Genomic DNA, 23,585 nt, shown 5'->3' on the forward strand with positions numbered 1-23,585 from the left:
CACAGATAAGGGCAAAGGTTGGATGGACTAGGGGAGCAGCAGGAGGGGCTAGCAGGATGTGTGGGGTAGTGACTGGCTAAAGAAGAAAAGACCTGCTTTCATTAAATATGAATTATGCTTGGTTGATATTTTTATGATTGTAACTCCATGATATTTTATCATGTTAATTCCTATATGTCTTGAAATAATGTAAGGTATGACATATGGATTCTATGTTTCAAAAACTTACAAGTAAGACTTCCGCGGTAATAAGTTAATAAGTTGTTAAGTAGGGTAGAGTAACCCCCGTGGCCTTAGCAGGAGGGGCGGGGCGTTACATTTGACGCGTTTCAGGCTGATAGTTATAAAAAATGGACAAAGATTGGATGTCAAAGAATAGGTTATCACATGAATATGAGATTGGGGTAGAGTCTTTCTTGCAATTTGCATTACGAAATGCTACTGATCCGAATGAAATACCTTGCCCATGTTCAAGATGTGGTAATCTGCAGAAGAGAAATGTTGACATTATAAGGGCACATTTGTGTTGTAATGGTATAGATTTAACATACCATAAATGGATTTGGCATGGTGAAAAGATTGAATACAATAACTCAATGAAAGATGAACAGAAATCTTTTGGCGAGGAACCTATTGATATGGTACATGCTGCATTTGATAGTTATGCAGAGAATCCAAACCAATTTCATAAGTTACTTGAAGATGCTGATAAACCTTTATATCCGGGGTGTACCAAATTTACAAAGTTATCTGCACTTGTGAAATTGTATAACTTGAAGGCAAAATATAGTTGGAGTGACAAAAGTTTCACAGATTTACTAAGTTTGTTTGGAGAAATGCTTCCTGATGATAATGAATTGTCTTCATCATTGTATGATGCAAAGAAAAGCTTATGTGCATTAGGGATGCATTATGTGAAAATTCATGCTTGCCCTAATGATTGTATCTTATACCAGAAGGAGCATGAGAATTTGACTAATTGTCCTGTATGTGGGATGTCTAGGTGGAAGTTGGGTAAAAAAGGTACGATAAATGGAGTTCCTGCAAAGGTCCTTTGGTACTTCCCGCCTATTCCAAGATTTCAAAGATTATTTCGGAACAAGGAGATATGTAAGGATTTAACTTGGCATGCTGATAAAAGAGTACTTGACGGTTACTTGCGTCATCCGGCTGATGCACCCTCTTGGAAAGTAGTGGATCACAAGTGGCCAGATTTTTCTTCCTAGAAGAAATCTTAGATTGGTTTTATCTGCAGATAGGATCAATCCCCATAGTTTGATGAGTTCTGCATATAGTTGTTGGCCAGTTGTGATGATCACTTACAACCTTCCTCCATGGTTGTGTATGAAGAGAAAATTTATGATGCTGACTTTGTTGATTTCAGGTCCCAAACAACCGGGAAATGATATTGACGTTTACTTAGCACCTTTGATCGATGACTTAAAAAGATTATGGGATATAGGTGTTGATGCATATGATGGATGTCGAGAAGAGAATTTCTTACTTAAGGCTGTCTTACTATGGACAATCAAAGATTTTCCTGCATATGGGAACATGTCAGGTTGTGTTGTGAAAGGATATTGTGCATGTCCTATTTGTGGTGAAGAAACATATTCGACAAGGTTGAAGCATAGTAGAAAAATGAGTTATACAGGCCATAGAAGATTTCTTCCTACAAATCATCCTTATCGAAGGCAAAAAAAAGCATTTAATGGGAACCCAGAGCTTAACCCCACACCGAAACCATTAACTGGGCATGAAATTTTGGATCGAGTTGAAAGAATTAATTATCGTTCGGGAAAAGCAAATGGGAAGTTTCAGTTAAAGCAAGGTGAAACTGTATCATGCTGGAAAAAGAAATCTATATTCTTTGAACTTGATTATTGGAAACATCTACATGTTCGGCATGTTCTTGATGTAATGCATATTGAAAAAAATGTATGTGAAAGTCTGATCGGTACTTTGCTTGACATTCCTGGAAAATCAAATAATGGAGTAGCTACAAGACTAGACCTTGTGGAGATGAATTTGAGGATTGATTTGGCACCAAAGATGGGGGAGAAGAGAACCTTTTTGCCAGCGGCTTGTTATACACTAAGTAAGGATGAGAAAAGAAAACTTTGCAAATCTTTGTTTGGAATAAAGGTCCCCACAGGATATTCATCCAATGTTAAAAATCTGGTGTCGATGAAAGACTTGAAACTTATTGGCCTTAAGTCACATGACTATCACACTTTGATGCAACAATTACTTTCAGTCGCCATCCGTGATGTCTTGCCTAAACATGTTAGAGATACTATCACTCGATTTTGTGGCTTCTTCAACGTGCTATGTAATAAAGTGATAGATGTCTCGAAGTTGAATGATTTGCAAAGTGAGATTGTGACAGTGTTGTGTTTGCTTGAAAAATATTTTCCCCCATCTTTTTTTGATATAATGATTCATTTAACCGTTCATCTTGTACGGGAGGTCAAATTGTGTGGACCGGTTTGGTATAGGCAAATGTACTCATTTGAAAGATTCATGAAGATCTTGAATGGGTATGTGTGAAATCACAATCGTCCTGAAGGGTGTATAGACGAATGTTATATTGCTGAAGAGGTTGTGGAATTTTGCTCGGATTACATGTCTAGTGTGCATACAATTGGGATCCCATCAAGGTATCAGCAAGTACAACTTACTAGGTCTCTATCTAGCTCAATATTACACTCAACTTGTCATGATGAGTTGCATCAAGCACATCGTTATGTCTTGGAAAATGATGTTGACGTTGATCCTTATATCGAGTAATTCTCTTACTTATTTATATTTATTGCACTGTTCTTACGTTCTACTAATTAACTTATTAGTATTCCATTAGTTAACTTATCCCTAATCTGTTCATTAGGGAGCACATGGAATTTTTGAACTCAAGCTTTCCTCATAAAGCCAAATCCAAAAAATGGCTACAAGATGAGCATAACCGGACGTTTATTGGCTGGTTACGTGATCGTGTGAGAGCAGTTGGCAATTCCATTTCTCAAATATCATAAAGATTGAAGTGGATAGCACGCGGACCTAGCAATCAAGTGTTGAAGTACTCTAGTTATTTGATTGATGGAGTTACGTATCATACAAAAGAGCGCGATGATACACGAGCTGTTCAAAACTCCGGAGTAAGCTTAGTTGCACAGATAATGCAAGTTGCTAGTGCGAAGGACAAAAATCCAATTGTGTCGGACATGACTTTCTATGGAGTTATTCAAGAAATTTGGGAACTCGATTATCACAATTTTCAAGTTCCGATGTTTAAATGTAATTGGGTTGAGAATAATACTGGTATTAAAGTTGATGACCTTGGTTTCACGTTAGTAAACCTCAACAGAATTGGATTTAAATCTGACTCTTTTATCTTAGGGAGTCAAGCAAAGCAGATATTCTTCATTGCAGGTCCTCAAGATCCTGCATGACATGTTGTACTTGTCACTCCTACTAGGGATCACATGGAATACATAAATGGTAATGAGTTGGAAAATGCTACAATCCACTATCCAAGTTTCACAGGAGGGTTTATATCAATGGAATCAATGGACGTTGACGCCATAGATGAAAATGAACCATCATGCGTTCGTGAAGACTATGATGGGACATGGATTGACAATAATTAAGTGTAATCTATTGTTTAACCTGTGTGTAAATTTTATTTGTTGATCTATTTTGTTAACATATTTATTCTTATTGTAATATAACTATCATTTGTCTTCATTCCCGCTTTATTTTCTCTATAATTTAAATGCCTAACAGGTTGCTGCCTTTTGCAGGAAATAGGGTTCTCATCAGAATTTGGATGTGGACAATATGGCAGCTAATGCAAAGAGATTACTGAGGATTCAGAAGGCTAAAGAAAGTTCTTCATATTCTACCACTAACAATAGTTGCGAGGGTTAAACTTCAATGAAATCTACAGAAACGGAGTGAACTAGAACATCGAGGGGGTGTACACGTTTGGATAGGCTTGTTAGGCTAAGGGTCCAAGGAATTAAAAAGGATGTTAGCTTCAATAAAATTGGACAGCCAGTTGGAGAATTTGTGGGTGAAATGCAAAGCTACATTGGCATTTCTCGTTCGAGAAAAGATCTCAATAACTTACAAATCATGGAAGCAGGTGCCAAATGATGTTAAAGAGTTAATATGGTAATCGGTGAATGTAAGTTAGAATGCTTTGAGAACTTAAATGAGCAGTAGGCTGTGGTTATGCTATATTTAACGTTCTTGTTAAATTTTTTATGTGTTTTTACAGCTGACGTACAATATTGACCCAACTAGGAGGAAAGGATGTTTAAATTCAGCAAATAATAAATGGCATCAATATAAAGCTTTTCTCACTCAAAAGTTTGTTTTCAGCAAGCTAGATAAACCTGATGAGTTGAAAGATCCCCCGATTGGCTATGGTATTTCACAAGAGGATTGGAGTTCCTTTGTAATAACTCGCATGACTCCCGACTTCAGGGTAAGATTCATAATTGATTTTAATTTTTAGAAGATAGTCCTAATGGTCCTTAACTGATGTTCTACAATAGGATCTTTATTTAACATAGTGTGATTCATTTATTCGCTGTCAGTTTTAAAATTTCCAGTTCTCCACCTTTTGAAAAAACCCATACTAGGGGGTTTTTATCTTACGCAAATCTACTCGATGCTAGGGTTCATACTTTTACTCCTTTATGAAATCTTTACTTTTGTGATAACATAAAGTCGAAGAAACAAGCAATATGTTTTTGATAATGGCTTAGGTAACATTATCTCTTTTTTATTTGCTTTGTTTCTTAATAGAAGAGATAATTGTTATAACAATACTTCTAACAGATAACATTAATTGTTTCCTTGTGTAATTCTAAGGCTAAGGGTTCTCTAACTGTTTGTTTCCTTGAACCTTCCATAGATTGCTATTTTTTCTCTACACCACAGACAATTTGCATTAAAGTTCACATATATATATTTTGAATGTTGATAGTGAACTTAATTGATTTTAATTTTTAAGTAGAGAGTAAGTGATGAACAAAAGAATAGAAGAAGGCAGAACGTATACCCTCATCGGCTGTCCCGTAAAGGATATGCATGTTTCGCTGACGAAATTGTGAGTATGTTGAAGCTGGTGGTTTATTTTTGAATCTGATTTTGTAGGAATATGGCATGATTCATTTTTTTTGTAGGCATCTGATTTATGTAATGATGATGATATAAATCGAGCTATTGTTTGGAAGAGAGGACGAGCCAATAAGGAGGGTGAATTTGAAGGCGATGATCTCAAAATTACAGCAAAAAAGATTGTATGTGATACATGAAAAATAACTATTTTTTATTGATTAATTTTGTTGTTAGTAACTATTTTGTTTGTCTGGGCATGTTAGGATGATTACGTTCAACAAAAAAAAGGAGGGGAAGCTGCGCTTTGAAGGGGCTAGGAAAGATATCCTCACAAACGCACTAGATTGTGAAGAACATGCTGGGCGTGTTAGGGGGATTGGAGGTCATATTACTCCAACAATCTATTTTAATGTTTCCAAAATCTGGAATACTTCTCTGCAGGATGGTGACTTAATCCTTCATCATCAAAAGGAGTTGTTAGATGCAAAGAAGCTAATCTCATATCAAAGTGCACGGATAGTAGAACAAGATACACGCATACAGAAACTTGAAGAAATGTTCAAAAAGGGTGGATGCGACTTTGAGTTTGAGGAGAAAGGTAGTTGCTCGGTGAAGTTGCCTACCACGAGTGAGGATAGATCAAACCAGAGAAGAGTAAAATTTTGAATGATGAGGACATGCAAGTTTTAAGCAAGACTGAGTTTATGCAGGTATATATGTATTTAATTGTGGATACTTAATATTATTTTCAATAATGAGTCCATCAATGTGTGGCATGATTGATTGTCTTCTAGGGTATGCCAGTTGCAATGTCACTGGAATCAAAGTCCAATATTGTGGCTTATGGTACAGTTATTCATGTCAATGGGGATGGAAAATTACTTCATGGTGTCCCGTTATCCATGAATTGCATGCGCGTCTCGATTGATGAGGTTGTGGAGAATTCAGCAAGGTTGCCCTTTCCCATTCCAAATGAATGTGACACCATTGGTGGCGCAATTGGGACCCATGTTGCTTGGCCTGCACGTTGGGTAGTGATGAAAAATGAGGTAAATTTCTGACTCATTCGGCCACCACACTGTGAGTACAAATTTAATTCTTCATTGGGAATTTTTGAGGAATCGTTTCAGCAACCACAAATTTCCAGCTTCTGATTTGGTCAGTGTATGGTTTTCTGATTTTTTTTTCTCATTTGCTTAGCATAGTTGTTTAGCTGGATTTTTCCAACCAAACCTTCTTAGATTTTGATTGAAGGTTGTACGTATTTGTTGGATACAATTTAGTAATACAAGATATATAAGATCTAGCACACACATGTAATCTGTACATTCAGGTTACATGCATGAACAAGAACATTGATGGTAATTGAAACCCAATTAAAGGGTTGTTCAGAAAGATGCTGAACATAAGAGATAAAACTTTCTACTAACATATTTACATTTGCAATTTGTAGAAGCCTCAAAGGAAGAAAAGTGTTGCAAAAAGAAGTAATCCTGTCTTGCCATCAAATGTGCCACGGTCATTACATTTATTGTATTGTTACTCTATGCGTGTTTTGGACAGCCCCGAAAAAACTATATCAATTGTTTTTTATCATGATTTCTTTGACCATGAGTACGAACTGCTAGTGAACATTGAAGACATCACACCTATTTATGAGTTGGAGCCAATATCTGCTAATTGTCTGGTTGCTTACATGTGGTAAGTTTTCACATCACTCATTTTTTTCATTTTATTTGTATTAACAGGCTAACATTTTTTTGCTTGAATGGAAGATTTCTCTTCAAAAAGATGAAAAAAGAAAACAAGGTCGATAAGTTCAGATTTGTGGATCCACAAACACTTCCAGTAATGCCATATGTATCCAAACTTGACAAAAATGAAAAGATTGAATACTTGAATAACTAGGCAAGTGTGTTGGCTGATAGGCTGAGTGGTGCAACAAAAAATCAGTTAGTTTTGGCACCTCATAATGTTGGGTAAATAAATATTACAATTTCATTTTTAATAGATTTATTTCAACAATTCTGTTGAATTTATGTATTGACTATCTGTTTTGTGAATAGTTGTCATTGGATTTTGACTGCCATCGACCCTTATGTGGAGATGGTTTATTTGTTCGATTCACTTAATCATCGCAATCGTTATGAGGACTGGAAATATGTAGTGGATATGTGAGTACATATTTGTTTTTTAATTAAGCATTTAGTTTAATTTATTACTCATTTGTCAACTCTTGTTGTACAAAGGAGCTTGAAATTGTTCAATTCGAACAAGCAAAGGAAAGGGAAAAAGAAGTCTATGTGGGAAGTTGTAAAGGTTTATATATTTTATATACACACATATGTTTACTTGTGATTAATTTAAAACTATTTAATTGTGCATTATTTGTTGATAATTTTTTATTAACATAGGGTCCTTGACAACCTGATGCTAAACAATGTGGATTTTATGTGATGAAATTTATGAGAGAAATTATTGAAGGAAATGCTACCGGCGAGATGGATTCACTTAGCTCAATGGTAATATTTGACATATTCTTAATTTTCTTAAATAATTTCTTTTATTTGACTTAGTTTCTTCATTACTGATTTTTTTTACTAAATTAACCTAGGTTTGTTAACAGTTCAAGAAAATAATTTACTCCAACGAAGAAATTGACGAAGTGCGATCCGAATGGGCGGATTGCGTACTAGACTATATTCATTACTAGGTATAAATTACTAGACTTCAAAAGATGGTTGAACACTTTATTTGTGACTCCATGACTTATTGATTTTGATTCCTTACTGCCAATAATTCTGCATTTCTACCATGAGAATAATTAGTTGACATTTCCCTTATTTATTGCCTCTCTTTGTGGTCCAAAATTAATATAGCTGGGTTGTGTGAGTAGCTTATTTAGTTGTTTCCGAATTGTGCAAGGACTGACAATGTGGAAGTTATCTCTTTGTGAATTGTTAGATGATGACCTGCTTGTAGGTCCCTTTACAGGCCGGCAAGAGGGGAGGGGTGAATTGTCCTACAAAATAAAACTCGAACCTTTCTCGGATTTCAACTATATAATGAACACTTGTAATAAATAAATAAAAGAGACTAAGTAAAGAAAAGCAGACACCAGAGTTTTACTTGGTTTGCAATCAGGGGATTGCTAATCCAAGGAATGTAAGCGCACTATCTGATTCTCCTCTGGGCGGAGTAGCCTCTTTACAACATTGACAGCACAAATGAAAAGAACAGAAGGAATTGATTACAAGTTCATTGCTTTTGAATGTACAGATCAGTACTTTATTTATAGTACTGGTTCGGGCGCCTAGAAGGGGTTCCGGGCGCCCCCAGGGGGATAAATTTTATCCCCCAACGGTCAACTCGCGATCAGCTTCGATCTGGTCAAAATATGAACCCCCGGGCGCCCGGACCTGTCAAGTCAACAAAGTTGACTCTGGTCCAGGCTCTCTGCTCCGGTTCAGCTCGTCTCAGTTCGGTTCGTCTTGGTCCGGGTCTGTTCGCTCCGGCTCCGCTAGTTTGGGTGATCTCGGCCTTCCGGAATAGGGCTCACCCGAACCCATGTTCCGTCCTTCTCCTCGAGCAGCCTTCCTACCCGGTTTCTCGTCCCTCGAGCGTCGCGCACGCTCTTCTCGTCCACCGGTGTACTCTTCCGCGGACACCTCGTCCCTCGGACGCACCGAGCCCGTCGGCTCTCTCCCGTGCCGTCCTTCTCGCTAGCCACGTCTTCCACTCGACTTCCTGTGTTCCTAAGCTCCTGCACACTTAGACACAAGGGTTAAACAAATGCAGGATCTAACTTAGCTTGTTTGATCACATCAAAACACCTTGGGGTTCCAACAATCTCCCCCTTTTTGATGTGAGCAACCCAAGTTAAGTTAGGGTAACCGTATGCAAAAAACGATTTATATTCCAATAAGTCCAAATATTTTTCAATTGAAAAATTATAGTACCTCCCCCTAGACTTAACATACTTCTCCCCCTTTGATCACATAAAAATTAGGGTAATAAACAAGTCTAAGGTAAATTCAAACAAAAACGTTAAGTGTAAAATATTTAATAATGTCTAAGTAACATTCAATTTAAAGACACACTTCAGAATTTTTCTTTCGAAAGAAAAATAATTAAGTAAGACATTTTCAGATAAAACAGTCATAAGTGTTAACAAAAATTTTTAGTTAAAAATGAAGCTCCGGGTTAAAAACAGAAAAAATTCTGCTAAATTAAAAAAAAAAAATTTAAAAAGGAATTTCTAAGTTAAGTTAAAAATATTTTCTAACACAAATTGAATAACTCTTTTGAAGCATTAAGTAATTTGAATTAATGCTTTTTCAGTTAGTCAATTAAACTTTTCATTTCGATACTTGGCTTCCAGGTCATGGCGAGGCACTAGGCCTTCTTGGTTATTGGAGCAACAACCACTTCCTTAGACAAAGCCTCATAAAGAAATTAGTTGTATAATTTCCTTGCTGAAAATGCTAAGTCTAATTTTAATTTTAGATTAAATAGGTTTTTGGAACCCAATAGAGGTTCCTACCTACAGGATTAACCAAGTATTTCCTAGGTATATAGATTTTTGATATATTCCTTATTTGACTTTGATGAAATCTATAATATCAATTTAAACCTCTATAATATCTAAAAGTAGAAAGATTTGAACCATTAGATTTTTTCAATCTTTCTATTTCTTCTTTTAGTTTTTCATTTTCAATTTTCAATTTTTCAAAATCCTCTATAAGACATGATTTTGCCAAGATTCTCTTTGTTTCAAAATCTTCATTTTCTAATTTGGCATTTTTATTTTCTAATTTATACATGGATTTAGTCATAGCTTTGATACCAAAGTAAAGTTCATCAGGGGGTAAGAGGCATACCTCACTTACCATATCAGACTTGAAGCCTGAATCTCCCCCTGCTTCGCTACTTCCATCTGAGGTCGCTCCCCCTTCATCGATGCTGGGTTCTGATGTACTTTGTCCTTCGTAGCTTGTCATCAGTGCAATCCCCGCATATTCTTGAGCTTCTGATTCAGATGAAGAAGTGTCATCCCAAGTTACTTTTAGGTTGTATTTCTTGGGTGTCTTCATTTTGACCTTCTTGAGTTCTGGGCAGTCTTCCATTAGGTGTCCCTCCTTCTGACACTGATAGCACCGTACCTTTCTTCTACCTTTTTGATTCTTTTTATTCTGCATTTTAAATTTATTAGATCTAAAAAACTTTTTAAAGTTTCTTACCATGTACGCTTCTTGATCGTCTTCGGAGTCTGACTCAGGTTCATCCTTGTTGGTTGCATTCAGCGCCATAGTCTGGGTTGTGTCCTTTGATATCTCTGCATATCTAGTTTCGTGTAATTCAAGGGTAGAAAACAACTCTTCTAAAGTACTTACCTCCAGATCTTTTGAGATGTAGTAAGCATCGACGATTGATGTCCACTCCGGAGTTCTTGGAAACGCGTTGAGCGCGTAGCATATAGTGTCCCGGTTTGTTACCGTTTCACCAAGGTTTTCGAGACCAGTAACTAGTTCTTTTACCTTTGCATGTAGACCGGCTACTTTCTCACCTTTCTCCAGACGGATATTCATCAGTTTGTTGCGGAGGATGTCCCTTCTAGCGAGCTTTGCTTCGGACGTGCCTTCGTGGAACTTCTCCCAAAGTTCTTTAGCAGATAAATAGTTTCCGATGCGGTTGACCTCTTGAGGCGGTAACACGCTCAGCAGGTGATGTTCCGCACGGCTGTTTGCTACCGACTCATTCTGCTCCTTCTTTGTCCAATCGCTCTCTTCTTTTTCTTTTCCATCTTTATCTATTGGAGCTACAAAACCATATTTCATAATAAACCGAATTTCAAAATCTGTTTTTAGGAATACCTCCATACGACGCTTCCAGTCTGCGAAGTTCCCCTCGAATTTTGGTGGAACAATGCTTGGTCCGGCCATCTTTGTTGCTTCGATCGGCGGTTAGTCCTCCTGAAGCACCTCGCTCTGATACCACTTGTAAGTCCCTTTGCAGGCAGGCAAGAGGGGAGGGGTGAATTGCCCTACAAAATAAAACTCGAACCTTTCTCGGATTTCAACTATATAATGAACACTTGTAATAAATAAATAAAAGAGACTAAGTAAAGAAAAGCAGACACCAGAGTTTTACTTGGTTTGCAATCAGGGGATTGCTAATCCAAGGAATGTAAGCGCACTATCTGATTCTCCTATGGGCAGAGTAGCCTCTTTACAACGTTGACAGCACAAATGAACAGAACAGAATTGAAAGCACAGAAGGAATTGATTACAAGTTCGTTGCTTTTGAATGTACGGATCAGTACTTTATTTATAGTACTGGTCCGGGCACCTGGAAGGGGTTCCGGGCGCCCCCGGGGGGATAAATTTTATCCCCCAACGGTCAGCTCGTGATCAGCTTCGATCTGGTCAAAATATGAACCCCCGGGCGCCCGGAATGGTTCCGGGCGCCCGGAATTGATCCGGGAGCCCGGACCTGTCAAGTCAACAAAGTTGACTCTGGTCCAGGCTCTCTGCTCCGGTTCAGCTCGTCTCAGTTCGGCTCGTCTTTGTCCGGGTCTGTTCGCTCCGGCTCCGCTAGTTTGGGTGATCTCGGCCTTCCGGAATAGGGCTCACCCGAACCCATGTTCCGTCCTTCTCCTCGAGCAGCCTTCCTTCCCGGTTTCTCGTCCCTCGAGCATCGCGCACGCTCTTCTCGTCCACCGGTGTACTCTTCCGCGGACACCTCGTCCCTCGGACGCACCGAGCCCGTCGGCTCTCTCCCGTGCCGTCCTTCTCGCTAGTCACATCTTCCGCTTGACTTCCTGTGTTCCTAAACTCCTGCACACTTAGATACAAGGGTTAAACAAACGCAGGACCTAACTTAGCTTGTTTGATCACATCAAAACACTTTGGGGTTCCAACACTGTTGTATCCTATGAGTTGCTCTACAAATTTTTTGTTTGTACTCTCCTTATGGTTTTCGTCTATATGCCATGACTTCATCTTGTTTTTCCTCCTATAATTTAGTATTTTTACTTTTTACAATCGCGAATGACAATTATGATGCTTCATCAAGCACAACTATGTTAATCTATATGCATGTTAGTGATTCCTTGAGAATAATGAAATGAAGAGCTTGTAAAGGCATTTCGTGTATGATCCATAGTATATCGATATACAAAGTATGATTTCTTAATAGTTTGCTCTATATACTTTTGCTTGGACGAGCAGTGTAAATTACCCATGAATTGCATGTGCATTACAGCTATTTTTCCAGTTAGATTTTCTTGTTTTGCTCTATATACTGCACATGCAGTTGCAGTTGCATTTGGAAATCTATTTTACCCTACCATAACTCATCATGATGATCCAATTCTTTTGGTTCAAGTTTTAATTGGATAGGCTTTGAACCCATGTTTTTTACTTTCACTTATGCTTTTGTGATGGGTCTGTTTATTGCAGATCAATTTGCAGCTCCTGGCAACTTGTTACTTGCAAAATGGAAAAGCATATTGTGCCTACCAAGTCTCAAAGGTAATGTAGTTTGGAAAATGACACAGAAAATTACATGAATATTTTGTTTCAAGATGTTAATGGATGTAATGCACTTTGCATGGAGTCTATTGATCTTGCATGATAGTTCACTTAAATAATGTTAGCTGCATGTAGTGCTAATTATTTAGTAAACTATGCTAAGATAGGTATCACTGCTCCTAGTAGATTCCATGTACTATTATTTTCTAATAAACACCTCTTTTTGTTTCCTTCATTTGGTTTGTTTTTGCCTTCATTTAGTTATTGTTTTTGTTTTTGTTTCCTTCATTTGGTTAATTACATTCTCCTTTTGGATTTCTGGAATTTGATAAGTTTTGTTAAAACTTTTCTCTTGCAGGTCTGCCAATTTGTGAGGCGGCTTGAGTTTTTTTTATGCAAGAAGTGAGCTTTGTTAGATGTAGCTTGCCTTGCTATTTTGTAAACTAAAAGCCAGCCATATGGAGAACAGCAAATGGAAAACATGTGATTTAGTGTATATATGGAGAGTAATGGAAAACATGTGTATTTTGATGAGTAACAACTCATTTTGTATATTTTTGTATATGTGGCTACAAGATGAATTATATATGGATGTTTATTTTGGATTTAATGTAGTAAATATTTAGTTTTGTATTGGTGGTTTGCTTATAGTAAAATAAGTTTGGTTGTTTGGTATTAATGAACATTAAAGACAACAGTTAAAAATGTTATAAAAACTAGGTAAACCACAACGAATTTTTTTTGTAAAAAGTGATAAAAGACAACGGTTTTATCCGTTGTAAAATATATTAAAACTGTTGTTAAAAAAACAAAACATGTCAAATATTATCTACCACAACAGTTTATATCTGTTGTAAAACGTATCTACCACAACGATTTATTTCTGTTGTTGAAATTATCTACCACAACAGTTTTAAAACGTTGTCGTATCCTTCGTAGCCAAATTTTGGGCATATAAACAACAACGGATAAAAATCGTTGTCAAATGTCTACAAAGACAACGGATTCAAAACCGTTGTCGTAGGGCAATACATTCTACAACACCCTCAGTTACAACGGTTTTTTTACCCTACGACAACGGATAATATCCGTTGTTGTTTGCAGTTTTTGTTGTGGTGGTAATTGATGATATACCATGTTCATTTTGCATGCACTTTGTTCAACTCAATTTATGCCTACGATGTGTTTGATTAAATGTCTCTTCCATTAGATAGGTTTTAGTTGATGCAATTTCTTTAGTTTAATTCCATGCAATGCTTGTTAGTTAGATATTTTATGTTTCCATGATATTTGTTCTTCATTTGAATGCAATTTGGTTAGATTAGATTTCTTTAATGCTCTAGGCTTCGTTCTATACTTAGTTTCGTTGATGCTTTACTTCATGTTGCTTTTTTATTTTCTGCAATTGTAGTAAAGTTAGACTTAGCTTCCTTTACTTACATTGTCTTTCATTTACTAGATTAGATTTCATTTAATGCTTTGTCATTTTATTCCTTAGTTCAATTGTGTTGATAGTTAATTCATAGCATTCATAGTGTAGAGTGACAATGCGTTGTGGATTAATTGTTGACACTTAGTTAGATTTCATTCTAGCATTAGATTAGTTTCCTACTTGCTTTGCTCTTCATTTCGTAGGCTCAGAATCCAAAACCCAAAACTCTTATTTCCATATCAAAAATCCAAAAACCCTATGCAATAACAGACGATCCCAAGTTTATCATTTACCGTTACATTCATTGGGAGACGACCCGAGTCATCTTTATGCTACATTAGAATAGGAGGGGTTTGATACTTAAATTCTTTTGATATTGTTTTCACGATAATTAAAAATTGGCGCTATTGTCGGAGAGTGTTAGCGGTGTTTGGTGATCTTAGGATTATTTTTCTATTTTTCTAAAGAAATTTTTGCTTGGTGCGTTGATTCTTTTATGCTTTATATATCCATGTATTTTGTCATGATTACTTCCTGTGTCTAGTGATTTCATTGCCATTATTTTAGGTAAGACAGGGAAATTCTTTGAGTCAACATGGATCTTTATTCTCAGCAATTTGGAGGCTTCAATGAATATCACAATTCGAATACTGGGCGAGTGAGACACATATGTACTAATTGTGGCAGTTCTTCTCATCCAATTGCTATATGCCACCTCATTCAAAAGACTGCTAGATTTCCTATGGAACCTTAGTATTCCCAACATCAATATCAAGAGGCGTATGATCCAGCTCCTGGCACCTATAGTCATGACTGGGGTAATTATTCGAGTCAATACTTTCAACCCTAGATTCCAGAGCAGCATGAATACTTCCAATCCCAATATTATCAACCCCAACGGATTCCTGCGCAGTATATGGATACACAGCAACATGCTATTGAGCGTCCTCGATGTTACAATTTAGAATGGATGGACCATCAAAATTTCATGCCTGGGAATGAGCAACAACAATTGAATTAATCTTTTTCAGTATATCAGAGCTCATTGGGATTCCAAGACGACTCAATGCTTCCATGGCCACAAACATTTCAGCAAGTCAAACCCATGTTCTCGAATACATTCAAGGGTTCTAATGAAGAAATCCTTGTACAAGGATATGAAGAGATCATGCAGGTTAGCTTACAGATACAACAACATGCCACTCTTGATGCAGCAAGGATACAAAATTTGCAGATCCAATTAGACCAAATGACATTATCCATTAGCCAGATGCTAGCACAAGGCACCTGTTAGTCTCCCTCAAAGGACATTTCTGATGGTATTGATATGCCTGAGTAGATGGATTGTAGAATTGTATATGATTCAGTTGTTCTACAGGACTCCTCTATTTCTCTGTGTTGTGATGATAGAGTTGTAGTTGATGGAATTACTATTGATGATGCATGCAAAATATTAGATGAAAATATTGATGTTGGAAATATTATTGGTGAAGATATTATTATGTCAGATACGGAGGATGTGTGTTGCCAGCTACTCATGCTCATGATATTATTGTAGATGATGTTGAAGCAGAGACAATATCCACAAAATTATGTTCTTCAGTTGCAAAGCCAAAAGTACCATAGTTAGAGCAGCAGTCATTAGAGTGGGAAGTGGTGGATAACTGGAGGCCCCCAGACTTGACACTTTCACTACTGCCAAAGTCTCCATTGATGCTGAACAAGGCCCCATTATCTCTTGTAAGAATTGAGCTTCCGGAGTGGATGCTCCAGCTGAGTCGCCTTCGCCCACTAGAGAGACTTTTTCCAAGAGGCGATGATTTTGGAGGGAGCTGCCCAGGACTTTTCTGACCATATGAAGAAGGCACTCACCCCACCTCGGTCCGTTCCACCTCTGGCATGGATTTTATTATTGAACCATCTTCAACTATCGGGATGAATTGTTCATCGAGTTGTTCCCTTTCCTACGTGGATATTACTTCTGAATCGCCTTCAGCCTCCAGGACTCAGGGGAGTTTTCGTGTTCCCTTCCCTTTTCCTTTTTTTTTCTTTGTATATATGTTTGCTTTAGTAGTAGTAGTTTTTTTGTTGTCTTATTTAGTTGTCTTGTTTTGCTTGTCGAGTGATTTTCAAGTTTTGGTTTTGTTGATTTTGAATAAATTTCCTATGCATATCTTTATATCATCTTGAAAGTTATAAAAGCTAGTTAAATTTGATCTTCAAACTTTGGAATCGTTTGGCATGATTGACTTCATTTATTGCATGTGGCTGCTAGTGTGGTGATGGATTTTATTTTGATAAATTGAGCTTGATCATTTTATACCTAGTGAGGAATTTAGCCTTTCTTATTCGTCTTCCTCATTATGTGTGATTTGCACTCTCGATGATCGTTACTCTAGAACTTGCTTTGCTCCTTTTTGAGACCACATTTAGCATAAGTGGCATGATTATGATAAAGGCTATCTTGTTTGCTCTTTTGTATACTCTTCTTGATACATGCTTTGTTGAACAACTTTTTATTACTTATTGAGTTGCTTGTTTATTTCCTCCTATTCCTTGTGATGCATGATTTGTTGATAACATCCTTTTCATCCTTGGTTGTTTCCATCTCTTTCACCCTTATCTTATGTGACTTGTCTTGCTATTCTTTTGGTATTGAAACATTGGGTTGTTATCTTGTTGAGTTTATTGTTCGAGATGGTCAAATTTTAAGTGTGGGGGAGGAGGTGTATAATTTTTGAAGAGAAAGGCTAGATTCGAAATGTAGCATGAGTGAGTCGTGCTTGATCACCATGGTTGAGCCATGCTTTATCTTTTTGAGCCATATTTATTTTTGAGAGATGTTTTGTATTGTTGAGAGACTTGTATTGTTTGAGAGATGTTTTGTATTGTTGAGAGACTTATATTGATAGCATGTCATGTTGAAAAAAAAAATTGAAAAAAAAAAAGAAAAAGTTGAAAAAACAAACAAGAGAAGGAAAAAAAAGAAGAATAAAAATATTTGGGCGCCCATGAAAAAAAAATGTGTATATATATATATATATATATATATATATATATATTGACATGTCATGCAATTTTTATTTATTTGAGTGATAAGTGATGATAGATTTTGATGTGCATTTTTTGGAGTACTATTTTGAGCTTAGAGTGTATATGGATAAGCATGAAAGAGAAGGGAAATAGTCATTTGTTTGTAAGGAGTGCTTATGTGCATTGTTTGGTTGAACTCAATATGATAGCATTCCTATTGTTCTCTTCTTTGTAATTCTAATGTCCTTTGGAGTCATGCTATCCTTGTGTTTATAGTGGTGGAGAGTAGGAAATAAGCAAGCATATGGTAGTACGGCATCATGAGTAGCTAAGAGTGAACTCTACCTTTGCATTGTTTGTGTGAATGAGAGCAACCACTATTATCTTGTAAGGTTTATCATTCTTAGTCTATTCAAGATTTATTGAACTCACCATACTTATTAACAAATTCAAGAACTAAGTTCATGAATGCCTTGATTTTTGAATATTGATTATCCTAGGTAACTATTCTTTTATCATCTTTCAAAGTATGATTGGGTATTGCATTGGGGAATGAGTCTTTAATTGTTTGCTTGCTTTATTTTACTTGCTCGAGACGTGCAAGAATAAGTGTTAGGGAGTTGATAACTAATATTTTTATGCATTATTTGGGCTCTTATATTTGACATTTTTTACCTTCTCATACGCTAAATTCTATATTATTATCATATTTTACGAGTAAAAATTTATTCTGGACTTAATCACAAATTTTCCTAAATTTTGACATTATTTCATGAATTTTTAGGGAATTAAAGAAGAGTCATGGATCATGATTGAGTCGAATCAAATTTGGCGTGACTTGGAGGTCAAATGAAGGAGATCAAGCTGAATCAACATGAACTATTGATCCAAATCTTATGAGATCTTGTTCTTTCATTCAGATCTAAATCATCCAGCCCTTGATTCAGATCTGAATTAATGCGGACCATTGGATTAAAGCAAGAAGGCAAACTCAATTAATATGATATGGACCATCATCCCTTCATCATTAAGATCAAACGAGCAACCCTCATTTAAAAATAGACGGTCAGATTTTAGATTCCTCTTCATGGATGGTTAGGATGAAGAGGGGCTCCTCTCTTCTCACACGTGGACTGAAGTAGGAAGAGGTAGGCCTCGACACCTACGAGCTTCTCCTCATGCCATCACTAGCCACCACCACTTCTTCTTCCTCCTTCACCAACGGTCGGCGGCCACCTCTGCTCATCACTCGTCGTCGGCTGACCATCCCTAACTCAACCTTCTCTCCATCTCCTCCATCTCTTTCTCATGGAAGAAACCAGACGTCTCAAGCTCATGGAATGCAGCCAAGCTTCGGACATTTTCTTCCGCACCTCTGGCCACCTACGAGCTTCTCTGATCAGTCACACCATTGCCCTCAGTTCATCCTTGTTCAGATCCGGCTACTTCATTGCAATCTGATAGCCCCTTCCTCTTCGGGTTAGAAGAGGAAGGTCCAATCTCTATCCGCAACCGTAGTGCATTCACAGGAGAAGCTAACGACGTGTTGGGTTGATTCATTCTTAGGTTGTTTTATGTTTATAGTGTTTGTTAAGTGTTAATGAATGCTTGTAATTGATGATCTACCATGTTCATTTTGCATGCACTTTGTTCAACTCAATTTATGCCTACGATGTGTTTGATTAAATGTCTCTTCCATTAGATAGGTTTTAGTTGATGCAATTTCTTTAGTTTAATTCCATGCAATGCTTGTTAGTTAGATATTTTATGTTTCCATGATATTTGTTCTTCATTTGAATGCATTTAGGTTAGATTAGATTTCTTTAATGCTCTAGGCTTCGTTCTATACTTAGTTTCGTTGATGCTTTACTTCATGTTGCTTTTCTATTTTCTGCAATTGTAATTAAGTTAGACTTAGCTTCCTTTACTTGCATTGTCTTTCATTTACTAGATTAGATTTCATTTAATGTTTTATCATTTTGTTTCTTAGTTCAATTGTGTTGTTAGTTAATTCATAACGTAAAGTGACAATGCGTTGTGGATTAATTGTTGACATTTAGTTAGATTTCATTCCAACATTAGATTAGTTTCCTACTTGCTTTGATCTTCATTTCGTAGGCTCAGAATCCAAACCCCAAAACTCCCATTTACATATCAAAAATCCAAAAACACTATGCAATAACAGATGATCCCAAGTTTATCATTTACCATTACATTCGTTGGGAGACGACTCGAGTAATCTTTATGCTACATTAAAATAGGAGGGGTTTGGCACTTAAATTCTTTTGATATCATTTTCACGATAATTAGTATTCTTCTTTCTCTATGCCTTGTTGATCTTTTGGAACTGTAAAATCATACTTAATTATTAAAAGAATTTCAAAGTTAGTTTTTAGGAATACCTCCATTCGGCATTTCCAGTGTGCAAACTCCCCCTTGAACTTTGGTGGGATGAGGCTTGGTCAGGCCATTGATTTTACTTCGGTCGGCAGTCAGTCCTTCTGAAACAACCTTCCTCTGATATCAATTGTTGGTTCCTTGGAGGCCGGTAAGAGGGGGTGAATTGCCTGAAATCTAAAAATAGAAATACCTTTCTCGATTTTTTATAGCTTTATTAAAACAAACACTTGTATAGAAGGAATTAAGAAACTAATTAAAGAAAAAGAGACACAGAGATTTTACTTGGTTTGCAATCAGAAGATTGTTAATCCAAGATGTTGAAAGTCCACTAAAATCTCCTTCAGTCAGTCGGAGAAATCTCTTACAGCAGTCAAAGCTCACAATTACAAAGCTAAACTCAAGGTAGAACATTTACAAGTGTTCTTCTCTATAGTTTTCAGTGTTGTTTAGCTTCTGGGATCAGAGATGTATTTATATCCCGAATCGGGGTGCCTAAAAGGGTTTCAAGTGCCTGGTGTTGGAGTGTATACTGAAAGCTTAAGCTTTGTAAACATTCATTATGAATAAAGAATCACATTTGGTCAAATTTTCTACATTTAGTTGTAGTTGTTCAATTAATTTATATTGTAGATAATATAGTATGTGGTGTCACATACAGAAGATGATATTATCAGTACCTTATAAATTATAAACAGTAGCTCACGACCAAAATGGAAAGGAACAAACCATTAGAAGGTCGTAGTGTAATTAGGTGTCAGTTTATCTTGACTGTATAATTACACTAGTACACTCAGAGTGTATTGAGTAGGACCATTTGAGGTCGTTTCTTTTATACTGACTTTATAAAGAAACAAAGACCTCGGTTATTATGGAAGTGTGTGCTCTTAATCCTAATATAATAACAAGCACGTATATTTGATATTAATTTCTTTAATTTATCAATGGGTGATATTTAGTTCGATAAATCAACAAGCCCGATAAATTGGGAAATGATATCACTTATAGTGTGTGTTGTTGATTATAGAAGGAAACTGTGTCCTAGAGATACTACGTTGATAATGTCCTCAAGAGGAGCTCATAAGGATTGTCATGTTAAACCCTGCAGGTGGACTTAGTCCGACATGACGATAAGGTTGAGTGGTACTACTCTTGGACTTAGATATTAATTAAATGAGTTGTCAGTAACTCACTTAATTAGTGGACATTCGATATCTTAAACACAGGGAGACTAACACACTCATAATAAGAAGGAGCCCAAAAAAAAATGTAATTTGGGATTGGTGCGGTAGTTCAATGATAGTTCTCTAGTGGAATGAATTATCATTGATAAAATTAAGTTGTGTGTTCGGGGCGAACACAGGATGCTTAATTTTATCGGGAGACCAAAACCAATTTCTCCTCTCGGTCCCTATCGTAGCCTCTTATTTATAGAGTTCTATACCCACCTATACCCACCTTATATACCCACCCAATAGGGGTCGGCCAAGCTAGCTTGGGAACAAGCTAGGGCCGGCCTAGGTATATAATTGGGTGGTCGGCCCTAGCTTGAACCCAAGCTAGTAGGGCCGGCCAAATTAAATTAAAAAAGAAATTTAATTTTAATTTTTATTATTATGTGGAAGATATAATTTAAAGAGAATTAAAATTAAAATATCTCTCTTGTAAAAGATCTACAAAAGATTAAAGAAAGAGATTAGATCTCTTTCCTTATTTGTAGATTGGAGAGATGTTTTATTTTTCTCTTTAAAATTATTCACATGTTAATAAAATTAAAATTATAGAAATTTCCTTTTATTAACCATGAAGAGATTTTTAAAGAGAAATTTTATTTTTTTTAAATTTCCGGAAACAAATAAGGAAAGTTTTAATTGTTGATTGAAACTTGTCCAATTTGTTTCCTCTTGATGTGGCCGGCCATTAGAGTTTATTTGGGAAATTTTATTTTATTTTTCTCAAATAAATCATGTCAAGGAAATTAAGGAAATTTTATTGTAAATAAATTTCCTAATTTGCCTAGGCCAAGGAATATAAAAGAAGGGGTAGGGGTGCCTTCATGAGACACAACCTCTATTATTTTCTCTCCCTCTTTTGTTCCTTGGTGTGGTCGGCCATCCTCTCCCTCTCTTCCTCTTGTGGTGGCCGAACCTTTCTCCCTTCCTTGGAGCTCTTGTGGTGGCCGGATACTACTTGGAGAAGAAGAAGAAGAAGAAGGAGAGAAAGTTAGCATCTCTTGGAGCTTGGTTAGTATTTTGGTTTTTCTCCTTGGTAAAGTTTTTCCTTTGTGGCCGAACCTTGCTTGGAGGAGAAGAAGGTGGTTGGTGGTTTCTCATCTCGGTAGATCGTTGCCCACACAACGTCCGAGGTTAGAAGAGGAATATGATAGAAGATCAAGAGGTTTTTCTACAAGGTATAACTAGTAATTTTTATTTCCGCATCATGCTAGTTATTTATGGAAATAATACCAAATACAAGAGGCTTACGTTCTAGAATTTCGAATATGTTTTTTCGATGTTGTGTTCTTTTGTTTTTTCTTTTCCTTGTGATTTGATTGTTCTCTTTGGTTAACCTAAAGTTATTTTAGGAAATTAAATATTAGCTTTCTATAAAAGGTTTTGTCTAGTCGGTGGTGGTTGCTCCCATATCCAAGAAGGCCATGTGCCTCGCCACGTCAGTACTGGGAACCAATTATGGAAATTAATATTTAATGGAATTAATAACTTAAGGAGACTTGGGTCGAACGTGTAAAGTTCCGCAGGAGATCCAAGTCAAAACCTAAAAGAACAAATAGATTTAGTTTTGGATCAAACGTGTTAAGTTCCGCAGACGATCCAAAATTTAATTTAAAAGAACACATGGTAGCTAGGAAAAGGTTCAGATCTTTGTACAAAATTTTTGTACAGTGGAACCTATAGGTTTTCCGAGTAGCAACCAACAATTGGTATCAGAGCTAGGGTTTTGCCTCTGTGTATTTGGTATTTAGTTTAATTATGCACATGTAAGACATAATTTAGGCAGGTTAATAGTAGGATGTGCTAACTTTGTGGATGCAGGATCCAACTATTATGACTTTTAGTTATTATGTGTGTGATTGGACCCTTGGACATGTCAAGGGCATTTATATGTGTGTGCATGATTGTATTAAAATACGGGCAGTATTTAGTTTTATTAGGATTTTATTTTTGATCTAGATACATGTACATTCCTTTTATGGAATATAGGATCAAAATGTAAAATTCTATTTATGTCGCGGATCGAATCTTGCAAAGCGTGGAACCTTCTAAGGACCAGAGGCGCAGCGGAACAAGGAGCAAGATGGATGCGACAGTTAGACCCGGTGGCGGTGGCCAAATATGGCAGCAGCTTGGGATGACAACACACGGAGGACAACTAGAGATAAAAGCCATAATAGTTGAAAATTAGTTTCTCTATTGCTTTTATATTATGCTGTGTGTGCATGTTAGTTTACAAGTAAAGTAGGCTAGCATAGTTAAAATTCCTCATTTATAAATAACTAAGTGGGAGAGGGATTTTTAAATAAATCCCATGGTCTCCATTACTGGTTTGTAAGTGAAGCAAACAAGCTTGCGCGTTGGCTCTGAGTGCCTTCCTCCATAACGGATGAGCTTGTTTGCGGATCACTAGAACAGACTTCCATTTTTGGATGACTATAGGAAGTTAATTAAGAGCGTGATCTTCCCCAACGGAAGGGCATAATCTTATTAATGGACTTAGTGTCAAGTAATGGTATACACTTAGACACATCTAATAGTATCCTCCCCAACGGAGTCACTGCTATTATTTGTGTGACCAAATGATACCAACTATTAATTTTATTTGTCAAAAAGTTAGGTTGACAAGATAATAAAATTAATGGGTTAAAACCCTCCTTTTACAAATGTTGAATTTGTATACGTCCACACTAACGTGGCATACAAAATTCACGGTGTTATGAGGTGTTGGTTAATTTAAAATAGTATTGTTTGAGGAATCAATATTATTCTAAATTTAGAGTTCGACCAAAAGTTATTTGTGATTCTTACGATGTCTTTCAACCCACTGTC

General features: G+C 36.6%; 1 long non-coding RNA gene across 1 annotated transcript; it reads left to right on the top strand.

Moving 5' to 3' along the window:
• The first annotated feature begins 6,125 nt into the window (after window positions 1-6,125).
• On the top strand, window positions 6,126-12,631 carry LOC122018672. Its single transcript, XR_006121858.1, has 3 exons — window positions 6,126-6,176; window positions 7,754-7,840; window positions 12,588-12,631. It is a non-coding gene; the product is annotated as an uncharacterized LOC122018672 (long non-coding RNA).
• The last annotated feature ends 10,954 nt before the right edge of the window (window positions 12,632-23,585 follow it).

The sequence above is a fragment of the Zingiber officinale genome, chromosome 9A (assembly GCF_018446385.1).
Source record: "Zingiber officinale cultivar Zhangliang chromosome 9A, Zo_v1.1, whole genome shotgun sequence".
NCBI lineage: Eukaryota > Viridiplantae > Streptophyta > Magnoliopsida > Zingiberales > Zingiberaceae > Zingiber > Zingiber officinale.